The 19,703-nt window shown below is 46.3% G+C and overlaps 1 protein-coding gene and 1 long non-coding RNA gene across 8 annotated transcripts in view; one reads left to right on the top strand and one right to left on the bottom strand.

The window, feature by feature from the left end:
• The window catches only part of LOC139263204 (uncharacterized), a 211,069-nt gene extending 202,163 nt beyond the window's left edge, over positions 1–8,906 (bottom strand). Inside the window, exon 1 of the long non-coding RNA XR_011593064.1 lies at positions 8,889–8,906. This is a non-coding gene — a long non-coding RNA (uncharacterized lncRNA). The remainder of the gene's footprint in view (positions 1–8,888) is intronic.
• The window catches only part of LOC139263202 (spectrin beta chain, non-erythrocytic 1-like), a 451,700-nt gene that overhangs the window by 224,695 nt on the left and 207,302 nt on the right, over positions 1–19,703 (top strand). The window lies entirely within an intron of this gene.

Genomic DNA, 19,703 nt, shown 5'->3' with positions numbered 1-19,703 from the left:
TCTTTCTCTCCCCACCTCTCTCTCTCTCCCCCCAGCCTCTCTTTCTCTTTCCCCCCAGCCTCTCTTTCTCTCTCCCTCAGCCTCTCTCTCTCTCTCTCTCTCTCTCCCCAGCCACTCTCTCTCTCTCCCCCAGCCCCTCTTTCTCTCCCCCAGCCCCTCTCTCTCTCTCCCTCAGCCCCTCTCTCTCTCCCCAGCCTCTTTCTCTCCCTCAGCCTCTCTCTCTCTCTCCAGCCTCTCTCTCTCTCTCTCTCTTCCCCCAACCTTTCTTTCTCTCTCCCCCAACCTCTCTTTCTCTCTCCCCCCAGCCTCTCTTTCTCTCTCTCCCCGCCAGCATCTCTCTCTCTCTCTCCACCCCAGCCTCTTTCTCTCTCCCCCCCTCCCAGCCTCTCTCTCTCCGTCCCTCCCAGCCTCTCTCACTCCCCCCCATCCCCCAGCCTCTCTCTCTCTCTCTCCCACCAGCCTCTCTCTCTCTCTCTCTCCCCCCAGCCCCTCTCGCTCTCTCTCCCCCCAGACCCCCTCTCTCTCTCTCCCCCCAGACCCCCTCTCTCTCTTTCCCCCCAGCCCCTCTCTCTCTCTCTCTCCCCCAGCCCCTCTCGCTCTCTCTCCCCCCAGACCCCCTCTCTCTCTCTCCCCCCAGACCCCCTCTCTCTCTCTCCCCCCAGCCCATCTCTCTCTCTCTCTCCCCCCAGCCCCTCTCTCCCCCAGCCTCTCTCTCTCTCACCCCCAGCCCCCCTCTCTCTCCCCCAGCCCCTCTTTCCCACTCCCAGCCCCTCTCTCCCACCCTCAGCCCTCTCTCTCTCCCAACCCCCAGCCTCTCTCTCTCTCTCTCTCTCACTCACCCCTAGCCTCCCTCTCTCTCCCACTCCCCAGCCTCTCTTGCTCCCACTCCCCAGCCTCTCTCTCTCTCTCCCACAGCCCCTCTCTCTCCCCCCAGTCTCTCGCTCTTCTTCCCCCCCCCCCCAGTCTTTCTCTCTCTCTCCCCCAGCCCCTCTCTCTCCCCCCAGTCTCTCGCTCTTCTTCCCCCCCCCCAGTCTTTCTCTCTCTCTCCCACAGCCCCTCTCTCTCCCCCCAGTCTCTCGCTCTTCTTCCCCCCCCCAGTCTTTCTCTCTCTCTCCCCCAGCCCCTCTCTCTCCCCCCAGTCTCTCGCTCTTCTTCCCCCCCCCCAGTCTTTCTCTCTCTCTCCCCCAGCCCCTCTCTCTCCCCCCAGTCTCTCGCTCTTCTTCCCCCCCCCCAGTCTTTCTCTCTCTCTCCCCCAGCCCCTCTCTCTCCCCCAGTCTCTCTCTCTTCTTCCCCCTCCAGTCTTTCTCTCTCTCTCCCCCAGCTTCTCTCTCTCCCCCCACCCACCACCTCCCCCCACCCCCCACTGACCAGCCTCTCTCGCCATCGGGCCCAGGACCGCCGCCATCGGGACCCCCCACCACCACCATCTGGTCAGCTGGGGGTGGAGATAGTCAGAGCCTCGGGTCCTGCTTCTCGGCACCATGCGCATGGAATGATTCGGCTTGGAGGGAGGGCGGAGCTTGAGTGAGCGGGGCTTGGCGCCTGTCGGTCAAAAAGTGCATTGCGGGACGGGGGCTTGTCAGACGCCTGTGTGTCAAAAAAAGTGCCGTACAAATAGTTACATCGCTTAAACAAATGCAGCATTCCCCAGTCCCGCATTTAGTGAGCCCTTGGTTGTAGATCAGTTCTGCCTGGAAGCTCATTGCGTACATAATGAGGCTGATTCCAAAAAATTGGGCAATGGCAGCTGTTTGAAACTCATGGAAGTACAAAGCTTATAGTGGCCCAGTGTTGGGACTGGAAACCGTTCCTTTAACAATCAGCAAATATTCATCACTACCTCATTTCCAAAGGTTCTGGCTAAACTCTCTGAATGTCACTGTACCCAATTACATGAGTGGAAATTAAGAGCTTGCTAAAATACTTGATTTAAAAAAACATTTTGTGTGAAATTGCACTAAATTTTCTTTCATTGTTTGCTTTCCTTCAGTTTTAAAATAAACAACAGAATTGAATTTTAGCTTTGCTCACAGATGGCAACAGTCTGATTACACAAGGTGTGCAGACCTGCATCCTGTCTTTGATGATTACTCCACGTTGCCCATGAATTGGCTTTCGTCCCTCAAATTTTGTTGCCATAGTGAGACACTCCTTCTCATTTGGTTGCTGTGTTCAAAGTCCAATTGGCAAAATTTGCTTTCTCTCTATTAACTTTTTTTTCGTCTCAACGTCTATGCGGCTTTGGATATAGCTTATGGCCGTAATTTCAGTGCCCATTTCAAGGGGATGCACTGAGTTGCAAAGAGCAATAAGTGCAGTCACAAAATAACAGTTCCTGCTGTCATCTTTTGTGGCAGTTCATTAGAAATTCGTCCTCGCATGTAAAATAGAATCATTTTTAAAACCAAACACAATATGTATTATAAGTAGGACATTTTCAGTGCTACCTGTGAAGGTGAGTATAACTTATTCCAGCGGTTCCCCAAATTGTTTTGCACCATAAAGATATCGGGGGTGGGGAGGGAGCATGAGGAACACAGGCTGTTTGAAACTGTTCCAGAATTCCTCTTTATTTTCAATGAGGCTTGTCAAATTCCATGCCTGAGAGAGTTTCAGTATAGAAATGGTTATTCTCTGGATAATGTTCAAATTTTGATGTAAGTCACATTTAATTTATTTTGGTGTTAATGTTTATTGGCAATATGATTTTGTGAGCAGATACATGCAGTGTGATTGTCTGCATTTAGAAAGAGTTGATGACCCAATTCTTTGAAGATTTTTCTAATTTTAGTATGAAGAGTTAATTTTAAATCAAGTTAGCAGTGCCTGTTTTTATTTTCCATATTAATGGGAAAACATATTCCTTGTACTTGAACAAACCCATCATGCTTCAAGCTATCTCTAACATTACATGTAGCCTTAGATGATCGCAAGTAGGAGCAGATAACTGTTGTTATCTGATTGTGCATTGAACCAAAACATACTGGTTTATTTGCATTTGTGATAACAAAAACTGCATAAGACGACAGGATTTATTTCACACTGGACAGATTTTCCTCAAAACTGTATTGAAATGTTTTACATTTTTGTACCATTATCATACCTTTCTTTTGTTGTCTTTATTCTCTGTCACTCTTGCTTGTGTATACCATGGAATGAGGGATATAATAATGATCCTGACCATTTTATCTGGAGAGATTTTATTCTTGTCAGAGTTGGAAAGTGGAAAACATGTTTACTTCCAACAGCCCTTTGCAGCACCAAACATTGTAAATCGGAGGTTCCCGAACTGGGGTCTTGGGTCAGGGGAGGGGGGAGTGAGAATCAGAGGATGGTTGAGGAGGGGAGTCATCAATGCAACCTCACATAACCAGGGGAGGTGCATCAAAAGTCAGAATTTCTTTAAAATTTAGATTTTATAAATGGGGCGATCACAGCACAGCACAGATGTTTGAATTCCCGCTGATTTCTAGAAGTGGAAGTTGGACCAATCAGAGCAGCTATTGGTGCACAGTAATTGGTTTCTATGCACCAGAAGCAGCTTTGATTGGTCCAACTTCAACTTGATCCCGATGTGGACGCACAACTAAATGCCACAGGAGAGGTGAGAGTAACTGCCCTCGATGTCAAGGCAGCATTTGACCGAGAATGGGATCAAGAAGACCTAGAAAAACTAGGTTCAATGGGAAAACCCTTCAGTGGCTGGAGTCATATCCGACATACAGGAAGAATTTAGCAGTTGTTCCAGCCCAGTACAGGACATCAGTGTAGGGCAGCATCCTTTGCCCAACCATCTTCAGCTATTTCATCAATGACCTTCCTCTGTCATAAGGTCAGGAGTGGGGCAGTTTGCTGATGGTTCTACAGTGTTTAGCTTCTATAGCATATTCTCCAATAATGGTGCAGCCCATGTCAGTCTCCAGCAGCATCTGGACAACATCCAGGCTTGGACTGATGAACATCGGGTAACATCCATGCCACATAAGGAAATGAGCATCTCCAATAAGGAAAGGCCCAACCCCCTCCCAACCTTCGGTGGCATCACCATCACCATCATTAACATCCTGGGGTTCACCAATGGTGTAAAGTTTATTGGACTAGTCTTGTACCAACACTTTTTATTATTCATCCTTGGGATGTGGGCATCACTGGTGAGGTTGGCATTTGTTGTCCATCCCTAGTTACCCTGTGCAACTGCGTGAGCTACTGGGCCACTCCAGAAGGCAGTTCAGAGTCACATTAAGAGACTAGAATCACATATAGGCCAGAACAGGTAAGGACGCTAAGTCTTCTTCCCAATTGGACAGTAGTGATCCAGTTGGGTTTTTAACGACAAACCAATAGCCTGTGGTCACTTTCTGTTACCAGCTTTTTATGTCCAGATTTTTTTTTAACTGAATTCAAATTCTCAAACTGCCCTGGTGGAACCTGAACTCAAATTCTCTGAATTACAAGAGCAGAGCAAAGGCTGGGTACTCTAACAAACTAGCCCACCTTCTGACCCCTCGAGCCAGGGGTTTGATGGAACATTCACCACTCAAGGGACAGGCTAAGGATGGAGCTTTGAGGTGCTCTGGCAGTGACTGTCCAGGGTGGAAGTAGAAGCATTGATGTGTTGACTATGGTCGAGCAGGAGGAGTAGAAAAAGGCAAGGTGAACCACAGAGGATATGCAGTGGAGGGGGATTGAAATGTCAAATGCAGCACTGGGTTGGATAGGAGAATGGTGAAAAATCATTTGCTCTTTCCACAACTCAACTTCAAAATATCCAGAGATTTATTTTAACTTCCATGTGGTTGATCACAGTATAAAGTCCTATAGTATGTCTGTAGCAATGTAGCATCCTCTTAATTTCTACAAAACTATCGCAAAAATCCATACTGATCTTCTGGAGCCGTGTTGGAAATTTTGGAATGACATTTTGATAGATATTTTGACATGAATATCATGCTTACAATTGCCAGCCTCTGACTTAGAAAGAAATTACTCTGAATGGAGCAACAATGTTTGACCTGTTGCCCTTCTTTCAAAATTACCCAAAGTTACATTAATACAGTGTAACATCGTGGCTTCACTTATACTGAGTAGGACCAGGTCTATTGAAAGAAAGCTAAAGAAGTGTGATTAGAAAATAAATGCATCCATATATCTCTGAGAGGGGTCATTTCTGTCACCACTGGTGTAAATAATCACATCTAGATAAATCTAGATCTGCTGTCTGGTGTGATGAATTGCCATTCGATCTTTTTCAATTACGCTAAATTTCTGATGCAAGTGCTTAAGAGCCGTCAAGTGCCCTTGGTTGGCTTTCATTGGAGTGATAAATTTCTCAACATGCAATGTAAATAATAGCAAAAAAATTCTGAAAATTCAGCTGGAGTTGAGATGTGAAATTTGTCATCTCAGCTAAAAGTTTCCAACAATTTGCATTTCTGCAAATTCTTGCTTTTTGATGTGTAATTCATCTCAAATTCATCATCATAGGCAGTCCCTCCGGAATCGAGGAAGACTTGCTTCCACTCTTAGAATGAGTCCTCAGATGGCTGAATAGTCCAATACGAGAGCCACAGTCCCTGCCACAGGTGGGACAGTCATTGAGGGTAAGGAAGTGTGGAACAGGTTTGCCACACATTCTTTCTGCTGTCTGCGCTTGATTTCTGCATGCACTCGGCGATGAGACTCGAGGAGCTCAGCGCCCACCCGGATGCACTTCCTCCACTTAGGGTGGTCTTTGGCCAGGGACTCCCAGGTTTCGGTGGAGATGCTGCACTTTATCAGGGAGACTTTGAGGGTGTCCTTGTAACGTTTCCTCTGTCCACCTTTGGCTTGTTTGCTATGAAGGAGTTCCAAATAGAGCGTTTGCTTTGGGAGTCTCATGTCTGGCATGTGGACAATGTGGCCTGCCAGCAGAGCTGATCAAGTGTGGTCAGTGCTTCAAGGCTGGGGATGTTGGCTTGGTCGAGGATGTTAATGTTCGTGCTTCTGTCCTCCCAGGGGATTTGTAGGATCTTGCGGAGGCATTATTGGTGATATTCTCCAGCGATTTGAGGTGTCTACTGTACATGGTCCATCTCCCTGAGCCCTGTAGACCATGAGCTTGCTGGTAGATTTGAAGGTCTGGTCTTCGAACACTCTTTTCCTCAGGCGGCTGAAGACTGCACTGGCGCACTGGAGGTGGTGTTGAATCTCATCGTCAATGTCTGCTTTTGTTGATATGAGGCTCCCGAGGTATGGGAAATGGTCCACGTTGTCCAGGGCCATGCTGTGGATCTTGATGACTGGGGGGCAGTGCTGTGCAGCGAGGACAGGCTGGTGGAGGACCTTTGTTTTATGGATGTTTAGTGTAAGGCCCATGCTTTCATACGCCTCAGTAAATACGTTGACTATGTCCTGGAGTTCAGCCTCTGAATGTGCGCAAACACAGGCGCCGTCCGCGTACTGTAGTTCAGTTCGATGACAGAGGTTGGGGTGGTCTTGGACATTGCCTGGCGAAGGTGAAGGTTGAACAGCTTCCCACTGGTTCTGTAGTTTAGTTCCACTCCAGCAGGTAGCTTGTTGACTGTGAGGTGGAGCATGGCAGCGAGGAAGATTGAGAAGAAGGTTGGGGCAATGACGCAGCCCTGTTTGACCCCGGTCCGGATGTGGATTGGGTCTGTAATGGATCCGTTGGCAAGGATTACAGCCTGCACGTTGTCATGGAGCAGGCAGAGGATGTTGACGAACATTTGGGGGCATCCGAAACGGAGGAGGATGCTCCATAGACCCTCGCGGTTGACAATGTCAAATTATCATACGGCTGAATCTTGTTAAAACTTAAAGAGAAAGGAAGTAATCTGAAACTGGCTTCAGGATCAAAAACAGGTACAGGAATAGATAAGTGTAGCAAAGGAGACTTTGTCAGCTCCTTAATTACAGTACCCTGTATTTATTTTGTCTCTTTTCTTTTGAAAGTCCCTATTCATTACCATTTGGTGTTATTTCTGTTTGATTGTGCAACAACTCTGCTGTCATGTCTACCAGAATCCTAGAGTTTTACAGATAAATATCGTCTTAGAATGGTACAAGTAGGGAAACTACAAAAGTGACAAATCAGTGATATATGAGCCTCCAAGCTGGCTGTTTTTGGAGCCCGATAGTAGAACAAAAATTGTATATGTCACCAAAATGATTTCGGGCACTGTATTTTGAGGATTTGGGTTAGGTTTAACAGAATAGGTTTGTGTTTTTTTTTAACTATTCAAACAAAATATGATCAGAAAATGTTATTGTTGACGGCTTACAGGAGCGAACTTTCCAACCTCGAAAACCCAATAAAAGCTGAAAATGTCAAAATGGCTCTGATTATAAACCTAAGAAATGTGACAACAAATAGTTACACAGACTTAGCACCTTAAGCTCCAGGGGCTGGAATTTCCGCTTGTTGCTGCCTTTGTTTTCGCCCCGGAGCGGCGGTGATGGTCTCAATTCTTCCAGGCGGGCGGCCAGCCTCCAGCACCCCGCCAGGGTTTTCGGGGCCGATTTCGGAGGGGCATGGACCATTACCGCCTGAAAGAGGGGAGCCCGTGTGCAACGCCCGTGGTTGCGACACCAGTTTGATTTTTGGCTCCAGTCCGTGCTGCGACCGCCTATGAAAGCGGATGGTCCGAGCTATAGCGGCTGCAGTGAGGTAAGTAATGCCCACCTCGGGTAAGTGTGATTGTTTTTTTTTACAATTTATGTTGTGGTGACGTGAGTGACTTATTGGGAATGTTTTTGGTGGTCTTTTTTCAGGTTTTTTTCTCCCCAGGCCTCTCTTGGAGCGCTCCGAGGCCAGCTCTTTAGCTCGGGATTTTCGCATGCTCAGCCGGCCTAGCACCCTAAGAGTGCCCCGCCCCACACTCAGGGCCCAGCTGCCCAATTTTGCTGACTGAGGCGCAAACTGTGCCCCGGCGCTCTCAGGATCACCCCGTCGCCATTACTGCCCCGAAATGAACAAAACCGAATATCCAGCCCTCGGTATACAAAACATTCATACACTTGCCACTTAATAATGACTTGAGCAGGTTTTCTCTTTTCCTGTCTTGATTTATAAGCTGTGAAATAATGATAAAAGAATATGCAGGATCTGCTGGATGTTGGAGGCTGATTGTCAGATATTCTGTGTGTATTAGCAATAACTCCACTGCCCAGGAATCTAGTAACTAACTGCAATGGTAAGGGACACTGTGAATGAATGCAGTTAATTATCACTCTGTCCACACTATGCAGTGCATTCCAGACAAAGATTTAAAATCTAAACTCGTAGAAAAAAATGTCAACAGCTTGTTATAAGTATTCCTTCACTTGTGAAAAAGATGATTAGAAACCCATCAGTGCAAGTGTTACTGGTGCTACACAGGAACACAGTGCTGCCAAAAGAATTGTCAACAAACACCACTATCCATGCAGTATCCCAGATTTATTTGCTTTACCATTCCCACCTTTTACTGGTTTCTTTTGTTTATTTTTAAAGAAAAATTGTATAACTGTTATGGCTTCATAATATGTACAGTTGCTATTGTTTCCCTTCCCTTCAAGATGCAATCTTTTGCTCAGTGGGGTGGAGGATTGGGTTCAATCCTCCAGGTACCAATATACCGATCAGCAGGGTGGTCCACAAACTTCTACTCAGTGGGGAGACCACTGCCATCACTTCTCCTATCTCTTTCCCTTTGAGTTATCCACTCCCTCTCACACACATACACGCACAAACACCTGCACTCATGTCTTCTTTGATTTTTTTCTAAAAGCACTTAATATTAATTTTACCTTTGGTCGAGCTTTTGAAATTGGTTCTTTAGCTTTTGACAGCTTCTAGCAGTTACAAATAAAAGCTGGCCAAATAATACTGATATATCATAACAGTGTACCTTCAAGAGTATTGTCCTCCTCTTCCTCTAATCCGACTGGGCCTGTGACTTGCAATAGACCTGGAAAGAGAAGCAAGTGACAAGGGTTAGCAGCTAATGGGTTAGCAGAAACAGGTGAGTGACAGCACCAAGCAGCACCAGACTGCCTTGCAGAGTGTGTATGACGAAAATAATTCAGTTAGAAGAGAAAAGTAAGATAGCCAAACACCCTGCAGAACATATGCTCCAGCCTCGTTGGTTGCGATGCTCCTGACCCACCTTTTTGCCACTGCTTCAGTGGTGGCCTCTTCCATTGGTAACAGTGCTTGAACTGATCGTGTCCCTCCTCCTTTGTGTCTCTGCGCCTTCTTATTGTGTGCCAGTTTGATCCTACAAGAAGAAAAGGAGTCTTGCTGAAGGGTTCTGAAGATTTGTGAGTCAGGATAGCATGGTGTAGATGATACATGAATATTGCCACAAGTGTGGGAAAGTAAGTTGAGTAATTGTGAGGGTAATAGCAGGTGCAGAGTGTGCAAATAGCAGCAAAAGGAGGGCAAGTGTTGCTATGATTGGAGAAGAGTGATGGGAAGCAAGGGAGGGAACACTTGAGAGTACTAGCACTACAGGTAGTGCAGGGTTAAGTAGAGAGTAAAAGAGATGAGAGTAGGAATCTCACCATAGCAGCTCTGGTCACATCAAATTATTTTTGATATTGCAAGCAGGGCTTGGGTGCTATGTTACGTGCATTCACCTGCTCAGCCACCTCTGACCACTGTTGCCATGCAATTTGCCTTGACACCCTTCTTCTGTTGGCTGGAAATAGGACCTCCTGCTGACCTCCTCTACAAGGGCTTCCATGACATTGTCCGAGAATCGAGAAACCTTTGCAAAACTCATTGTGAGTTTTCCCTGTTCCAAGTCTGAAGTATGCAGCACAGACAACGTGCATCTCTCCTTTAAGAGGTGCAGATGCCCTTTAAATGTCTTACTGCCACCTGAATTCTTAACCGCAACACCTGACAGTTTGCCCATTATATGGAAATGTTTGTACTTGTAGTTTATGATGTCATCTGGACCAACTTGATGCATTGGTATCTTACATCATCTTCCATTTTATGTATTAAGCTACAGAATCTTCATTATTTACATTACAGTCGTTGTCTGTCTTCAATCTGTATCATTTCAGTGGTATTTTTATCTGTTATTCAATATAGTTATTTTTGTTGAGATGTATTATGACTACTGTAAGACCAAGAAATGAACTGCAATTGAAGTCTACTTCAACCCTGGAATAAAGTGTATCGTAATTTCTCTCAACCATTTGTAATACTATACGTAATAGGTACAAAGTGGTGACAGTCTTGATAACGGATCACTAAACACATCAGACCACATTCTTTTTCTGTTACTCAGTCCTGCCTCAGTGTAAGTAAATATGACACAATAACAGTATTGGTTGCAGAAGATCAAAAGGTGCTGAAAAAGTCAAAGATCAAATCACCCGAGCTCTTGAAATGGTGTTTCAAAGTGCACATTAAAGAGCACTCTTTTTAAACGTGCATAAGATATTCTACCCAGATAACATGGGACAGTGCCAATTATTTTTCCCAGGTTCTAGACCTGGGAAAAGGTGGGATTCAAGCAGCAGAAGAAATTAAATTATAGATTATTTATTTGCTAGGTGAGGATAACATTATATTGACTATAATATCCCATGCTCAAATAACTTTATAAATTGAGAGTAAATATCAAGTGGGTTAAAACCATTTTCGATATGGGAATCGTTGTTCTGTATGTGTTGCAATAATCATTTGAGATGGAGTTGATGTGCGCAATTTATTTTGTGCAATTGTTTTTTGTGGATAATGATGATCAAGTCACATAATGCAGTAACATTCATTAAAGAATTAACAGTTGTGAGCTAATCCAAAGGGAATTGTCCTTATAAGCATATAAACTGGTGCAATGTGAATTGTCATTCTTCATTAACCCATCTCTCCCTGTTACATGATACCACAGCATCTGATATTATCTGTTCTATAAAACCCCATTTCCCTGTCGTATGATCCAGATAAACCATTGTAAATCAAAGGTACCCTACTCAAACTGAACGTCGTAACTGCAGTAATAGTGCATTTCTCAAACCAAAACGTTATCTGCATAGAATCTCCTATGCACTTTGAAAAAGAGTTGCCCTTTATCGTGTTCCACTTTGAAACACCATTTCAAGAGCTCTGGTGATTTGAACTTTGATTTTTTTTTAGAGCCTTCTGGTTGTATTGTATCCTTATGACATGAATACAACAATATCTGAATAGTTGTACATCACAACATGCTGATTGGTTCTTTTCCTGTAATATTTCCTCATTAATCGTCTCTATTTTCAGTTTTGTGTTGCTATCTCGTTATCAATGTTACCTAAAAAAAAAATGAATCTTTCAGATTTTCTCCTTTTCTCTCCATGCTGAACAACATTTGCAGTCAAGATGACCTACTTTCACAGCTCTGTTAATGCTACTCTGCAGCCACTTTTGTGTAAACAGTCCAGGGTGACTGGCCTCCTGTATTTAATTCCATTCTCCGGCCTTCTCCTGGACAGCACGGCTGAAATGGTCGAGAAACTCATCAGTTCGCAAATTACATGCACGTCCATATCCTACCATTTTGTGGCACAGATTCTTGAAGCTTCTCTGCATTGCCCTGTCATATATTCAACCAGCATTGTAACCCATGTATAAACGGACCTAAGTTGTACACCGTGAGAACACTGACCACTAGGTGGGAGACACTCCTAACCTGGACCTTCAGGTATAAAAGGGGAAGCTCCACCCACCTTCATCACTTGAGTGCTAAGGAATAAAGGACAGGTCACAGACTAACCTTCTCTCAAGCATGGGCCTCGTGTGCATTTATACTGTGCAGTAAGGACGTATCAATGGCGACGAGGATGGGATTTAAACCACGCGAGCATGGCCACGAGCAGAACAGATGAGAGGTACTGTGTTAAGGAATGGTTGGGACAGAGATTCAACATTGTTAAAGCAGCACACAGTTCTCCAGGCAGACAAGGGCAGTCAGGCATGCCCCAACGTGTAGTTGAACCCAGAGGGGGAGTTCGACAGAGACAATGGCAAGCTGAACAGCGATTCATGCCATTGCAAGGGACAATGCGGCCAGTATTGGGGCCATCAACACCTGTTAATGGTGCACTCAAGGACAATAACAGGGGCAGTCAGGGACGATCGACTGGCAAAGGACCTTTTGTTTCAAACCGCAACTCATGCTGGAGGCGTGGAGGCATACATTCAGCCGGAGTTTGCAGAGATGAGCAAAATACCTGCAGAAATTGCAGAAATGGACACTGGGGGAAATCGCTGGGAGCTGAAGTTCAGCGAGTTCATGTGGAGCACGTATACAGTTCATACACCAGGACGCCACCGATAATGATGAAAGTGCTCCTCAATGGCATCCCAGTATCAATGGAGCTAGACACGGGGGCCAGCCAGTCCCTGATGGGTATCAAACAGTTCGAAAAGTTGTGGGCATCCAAGGCCAGGAAGCCAAAATTATCGCCGATTGACGCACAGCTACGGACTTACACAAAGCAGATCATTCCGGTGCTAGGCAGCGCCATGGTAGTCGTGACCCACAAAGATTCGGAGAACAGGTTGCCACTCTGGATTGTCCCAGGGGACGGTCCCGCACTACTGGGGAGGAGTTGGCTTGCTGTCATGAACTGGAAATGGGGCGATGTCAATGCAATTTCCTATGTGGAGCGAGTATCATGCTCACAGGTCCTGGACAAATTTGACTCATTATTTCAACCCGGCATTGGCACTTTCATGGGGGCCAAGGTAGTGATTCACAAAAACCCTGACGCCAGACCAGTACACCACAAGGCCAGAGCGGTGCCGTACGTGATGCGGGAAAAGATAGAAGGCGAATTGGACCGCCTGTTGAGGGAAGGCATCATCTCGCCAGTCGAATTCAGTGACTGGGTGAGCCCGATTGTGCCGGTGCTCAAGGCGGATGGGTTGGTCAGGATATGTGGCGATTACAAGGCCACCATCAATCAGGTGTCACTCCAAGACCAGTACCCGCTACCGAGAGCGGAGGACCTCTTTGCGACGCTATCCGGTGGCAAACTTTTTTCAAAATTGGACCTGACCTCAGCTTACATGACCCAGGAGCTGGCGAGTGAGTCGAAGAAGCTGACCACCATCACGACACACAAGGGGTTGTTTGAGTACAACAGATGTCCGTTCGGGATTCGCTCGGCCGCCGCGATCTTCCAACGAAATATGGAAAGCCTCCTCAAGTCGATTCCAGAGACGGTGGTTTTTCAGGACGACATCCTCATTACGGGTTACGACACTGAAGAACACCTCCACAACCTGGAGGAGGTGCTACGCAGACTGGACCGGGTAGGTCTGCGACTGAAAAAGGCGAAGTGCGTCTTCCTAGCTCCAGAGGTAGAATTCCTGGGGATGAGGGTAGCAGCAGATGGGATCAGCCCTACTGCATCCAAGACGGAAGCAATCCAGAGAGCACCCAGACCCCGTAACACGACGGAGCTGCGTTCGTTCCTGGGGCTCCTGAACTATTTTGGTAACTTTCTTCCCAAATTGAGCACGCTGCTAGAGCCGCTACACGTGCTCCTACGCAAAGGTCGTGAATGGGTCTGGAGGGACAACCAAGAAAGGGCTTTTAATAGAGCACGCAATTTATTATGTTCCAACAATCTGTTAACGCTATATGACCCATGTAAGAAACTTGTGTTAACGTGCGATGCGTCGTCCTATGGTGTCGGGTGTGTGTTGCAGTATGTCAATGCCAAGGGTCAGTTACAGCCGGTAGCTTATGCCTCCAGGAGTCTGTCCCAGGCAAAAAGGGGCTACGGGATGGTAGAAAAGGAGGCGCTCGCATGTGTATAGAAAATGCACCAGTACCTGTTTGGCAGGAAATTTGAGCTGGAGACAGATCACAAACCCCTAACGTTCCTTTTGACCGACAACAAGGCCATAAATGCAAACGCATCGGCCCGCATACAGAGGTGGGCACTCATGTTAGCTGCCATTTCGGCACAGACCGGGCACTGAAAACTGTGCCGATGCACTCAGCAGACTCCCACTAGCCACCACTGAGGGGGCTACCAAGCATGGTGCTGAGATGGTCATGGCTGTTGAAGCTTTCGGAAGCGAAATCTCACCCGTGACAGCCCATCAGATTAAAGTCTGGACAAATAGAGACCGGCTATTGTCTCTAGTCAAGAAATGTGTCCTGAATGGGGACTGGGCAGCCACGTACAGGGCATGCCCTGAGAAATTTAAACCATTTCACTCTCGATTCAGGCCGATTGCCTACTGTGGGGAAACCGCGTAGTCATGCCCCAGATGGGCAGAGAGGTGTTCATCAGAGAACTCCACAATGGGCACCCGGACATTGTCACGATGAAGGCATTTGCCAGGTCACACGTTTGGTGGCCAGGGATAGACGCAGATCTGGAACTTTGTGTTTGCAGGTGCAACACGTGTGCCCAGCTGGGCCATGCGCCCAGGGAAGCCCCCCTTAGCCCCTGGCCATGGCCCGCCAAGCCTTGGTCACGCATCCATGTGGACTACGCAGGTCCTTTCATGGGGAAAATGTTTTTGGTTGTAGTAGACGCCTACTCCAAATGGATCGAGTGTGACATTTTAAATTCAAGCACATCCTCTGCCACGATAGAAAGTCTACGGGCAATGTTCGCCGCCCACGGTCTACCGGACATCTTGGTCAGCAACAATGGCCCATGCTTCACAAGCATTGAATTCCAGGACTTCATGGCAGGCAATGGAATTAACCATGTTAGAATGGCACCGTTCAAGCCGGCCTCAAACGGCCAGGCAGAACGAGCAGTGCAGATAATCAAACAGGGGATGCTCAGATTCCAAGGGGGTTCCCTACAAACCCGCTTATCACGTCTCCTGTTGGCCTATAGATCCCGACCACACTCGCTCACAGGGGTTCCACCCGCAGAGCTACTAATGAAAAGGACGCTCAAAACCCGATTATCCCTTATACACCCAACCATGAAAGAAATTGTCGAGAGCAGGCGCCAGTCACAATATCACTACCATGACAGGAATGCGAGGGCGCGATGTATTGATGTAAATTATCCTGTTTTTGTCCTCAACTACGCTGCAGGGCCCAAATGGCTCGCAGGCACTGTGGTTGCCAAAGAGGGAAATAGGATTCTGGTAGTTAAACTTACCAATGGACAAATCTGCCGCAAACATGTGGATCAAACAAAAAGGAGGTTCAGCAACCCCATGGAAGAAGCAGAGGAAGAACACGATATAGAGTTCACTCCACCACAGGTGACCGAACACCGGAACCAAAGGAAGGAGAGCCCAGTCACTGTGGGCAGTCCGGACAGGCCTGAGGCACTGCAAACAGCATACACTCAGGCCAGCGCCCAACAACCGGAGCCCCAACTCAGGCGCTCTACAAGGGAGCGTAAACCACCAGAGAGACTCAACCTGTGATCCCAATAAGACTTTGGGGGGGAGAGGTGATGTCATGTATTCAACCAGCATTGTAACCCATGTATAAACAGACCTAAGTTGTACACCGTGAGAATACTGACCACTAGGTGGGAGACACTCCTAACCTGGACCTTCAGGTATAAAAGGGGAAGCTCCACTCACCTTCATCACTTGAGTGCTAAGGAATAAAGGACAGGTCACAGACTAACCTTCTCTCAAGCATGGGCCTCGTGTGCATTTATACTGTGTAGTAAGGACGTATCAGCCCGACCCTATCACCCTTATTCTCATCCATTATTCTTCATAAGCAGCTGGCTCGTGATTACTTATACACTCACCGTGATGGTTAAATTAATTGTCACAAATGATCTGCTTTAAATTAAACCAAACACTTCATAAAGATTTATCTGATCTGGGCGACTCAAAGCTTTTGATATAATCAACAAATTTTGCGAACAGAGTAAATGCTGATCACACTTATACTTGCCCACCGACATTCTGTGAAGGTTTGAACTGGAACTTGTAGCTGAGAGCCAAAACAGCGCAGTGCCCTCCAAAGGGCATCTGGGACCTGTGTAAACAGGACAAGCAATGTTGTGTCTCCTTAATCAATCAAATTGAAGAATCCTTACTGAGTCATGCAGGCCTAGACATTCGGGTCGTTTGCGCTTCCCAAACTACTTTTCACCCGGGCATGGCACCGCCCTCCACAGGAGTTTAGCGGCGGCGGTAGCTCATAGAAACATAGAAAATAGGTGCAGGAGTAGGCCATTCGGCCCTTCAAACCTGCACCACAATTCAATATGATCATGGCTGATCATTCACCTCAGTACCCCTTTCCTGCTTTCTCTCCATACCCCTTGATTCCTTTTGCCCTAAGGGCCATATCTAACTCTCTCTTGAATATATCTAACGAACTGGCCTCAATAACTTTCTGCGGTAGAGAATTCCACAGGTTAACAACTCTGAGTGAAGAAGTTTCTCCTCATCTCGGTCCTAAATGCCTTACCCCTTATCCTTAGACTGTGACCCCTGGTTCTGGACTTCCCCAGTATCGGGAATATTCTTCCTGCCTCTAACCTGTCCAATCCCATCAGAATTTTATATGTTTCTATGAGATCCCCCCTCATTCTTCTAAACTCCACTGAATACAGGCCCAGTCGATCCAGTCTCTCCTCCTATGTCAGTCCTGCCATCCCGGGAATCAGTCTGGTGAACCTTCGCTGTACTCCCTCAATTGCAAGAACATCCTTCCTCAGATTAGGAGACCAAAACTGAACACAATATTCCAGGTGAGGCCTCACCAAGGCCCTGTACAACTGCAGTAAGACCTTCCTGCTCCTATACTCAAATCCTCTCGCTATGAAGGCCAACATGCCATTTGCTGCCTTCACCGCCTGCTGTGCCTGCATGCCAACTTTCAATGACTGATGTACCATGACACCCAGGTCTCGTTGCAACTCCCCTTTTCCTAATCTGTCGCCATTCAGATAATATTCTGCCTGCATCCTGCTCTGCTGCACTGGTGATATCACCGTGCCCAGCGCCACGTTAGCACCCCGGACCCTAAATTGGCTTTCGCCAGATACTTAAAGGGGTGGTGCAGTGCTTATTAAAAAAAAGTCATATATTTTGGTGCGCTTTGAATGCAGGGTCTGTGCCGTGATTGGTCAGTCCGGCACACCCCTTGAGTTCTGGACTGCTGGCACGGCATCCCCGCTCCCAGGTGGACAAGGTAGGCCAATTTTAAAATGCAGAGTTTTCAGCTTGGGCACTTCACGCTCCCGACACGTCCGCCCTGCTAGCTCCCTAGAAAGGAAGTGGAGAGTATTCATTTACACTCCATTTCATTTCAGGGGCAGTAACCCCAATTTCTCACGAGAGGCGAGACTTCTATGCCTGGCGCAAAGTCTCGCACCTTGCGAGTGTTTCTGCCCACAAACGGGGCGCACCATAATTTTTCCCCTGCAGCGTCTGAACTAGGAAATGTAAGTTGGAATATTTAATTCAATATCAAATTGATAAATCTGCAGACTATAGATATACTTTCTGTGTCGTCACTTTATAGTTGCATAAGATGGAGATTTGTTTACCGGATATACGATCAATAAGGTTTACACTGTGTATATACATGCTGGCACCACTAGAGGGTACAACTGGTGAATACCAGGATATCCTGCCCAGGTGGCAGGGGCTGTATAAAAGGGGAGCCACCATGCGGCTGCCTCCTTCTGGAGTTACGAATAAAGGACCAAGGTCACTACAGTTTGAGTACAGCACATTGCCTCGTGGAGTCATTCATAGGTATATTACAGACATAAAACAAATTATGTACAATGGAATAAAGAGAGTGAAATAAAGCTGGGATTAAGAAAGAACGATAAAAGAGACAATGAAAAAGTTTTAAAAAAGTGTTTTTATCTCCAAAAATAATTAAAATCTGAAGGAATGAGACTTCACACTTGTATTCGTTCATTTTCACTGCCAGAGAAGTTGTTTGTTAGTAATTAAGACTTATCACACCGTTAAAAATTCACATACTTGAATAGTCATGCCCTAACTTTTTCTGGTGTGTTTAGTGGGTAAGTACAGCAACTTCAAGCCGTTCCTTGTGTTTCAATACATTCGACAAGCTACCGGTATAGTGCAGCTTCTGGAGGAGCAGGGCAACTCGGACAGCAACTTCCTGATGTCCACGTTTAACTGTACATGTGTGGCTGTCGGAAGTTGCTGTTGGATTTATTCTATAATAACAGTGAGCACTGATGGCCTCCCTGTTAATTCTACCACAAAATCCAGGCCATTGTAGAATTGACAAGAATAAAAAATCTAACCAGCAGGTTCAACTCGCGTTACATTAATGTAAAATGGACAATATATCATTGGCCTCCCCTTGTATACCTTTCCTGAAGTGTGTAACAGGCAGCCAATTCGATATTGCCTGTTTTATATAATTGCCAAAAGTTCAAATTAATCCCCTTGAAAGTAAAGCTGGAACATGTTATATGCTATTTCTAAATCACCTGGCCCCTGATTGGAGCACTGCTTTGTACCTCACCTATAGTTCAGATATCTGCCACTAATGCATCAACTAAAGCCAGATGCAAATTTACTTTGTAAATGTTATATTATTGCCTCTGGCTTCTAGGAGACCCACTGGAAGGGGTGATTCCCAAACAATGGAGGTGCATTGTCTTTTATTCTACCAATTCTCCCCTTTTCATTATTTCTCTCTTGAAGGTGTTATTCCCTTGCTGGCGTATAGGTCCATCCAGTACCTTACCTAAGTGACCATGCTTCATATCTGACCGTAAACAGTGGTTGAGCCAGAATTTGTTATAAAGTCATAGAAATTTCCAGCACGGAAGGAGTCCGGCCAACAAAGAGCTATCCAGCCAAATCCCACTTTCCAGCTTTTGGTCCATAGCCTTGTAGGTTATGGCACTTCAAGTGCATATCCAGGTACTTTTTAAATGTGGTGAGAGTTTCTGCCTCTACCACTCTTTCAGGCAGTGAGTTCCAGACCCCAACCACTGTAAACTTCCTACCAATTATTTTAAATCTATGCCCCCTGGTTGTTAACCTCTCTGCTAAGAGAAATAGGTCTTTCCCATCCACCCTATCTAGGCCCCTCATAATTTTATACACCTCAATAAGGTCTCCACTCAGCCTCCTCTGTTTCAAAGAAAACAACCCGTGCCTATCCAATCTTTCCTCATAGCTAAAATTCTCCAGTCACATTCTCATCTATCTCCTCTGTACCCTGTCTAATGCAATCGCATCTTTCCTGTAATGCGGTGACCAGAACTGCATGCAGTACTCTAGCTGTGGCCTAAATAGTGTTTTATACAGGTCAAGCATAACCACCCTGCTCTTGTATTCTATACCTCAGCTAATAAAGGTAAGGTTAATAAAGTCCTTACCTGACTTCTGCAGATGCACTTCCAGTCGGGGTTGTCTCCCTGACTCTCTTTGCTTCGAGATCAATCAAATTCTCCCTTATGGTGCTCTGGTTGAGATTAACTAACTTAGCACATAGAAACATAGAAAATAGGTGCAGGAGTAGGCCATTCGGCCCTTCAAGTCTGCACCACCATTCAATATGATCATGGCTGATCATGCACTTCAGTACCCCATTCCTGCTTTCTCTCCATACCCCTTGATCCCTTTAGCAATAAGGGCCACATCTAACTCCCTTTTGAATATATCTAACGAACTGGCCTCAACAACTTTCTGTGGTAGAGAATTCCACAGGTTCACAATTCTCTGAGTGAAGAAGTTTCTCCTCATCTCGGTCCTATATGGCTTACCC

This window comes from Pristiophorus japonicus, chromosome 4 (genome assembly GCF_044704955.1).
Source record: "Pristiophorus japonicus isolate sPriJap1 chromosome 4, sPriJap1.hap1, whole genome shotgun sequence".
NCBI classification, from domain to species: Eukaryota; Metazoa; Chordata; class Chondrichthyes; family Pristiophoridae; genus Pristiophorus; species Pristiophorus japonicus.
The sequence above is the reverse complement of the archived record's forward strand: the minus strand, read 5'-3'. Positions and strand labels throughout refer to the sequence as shown.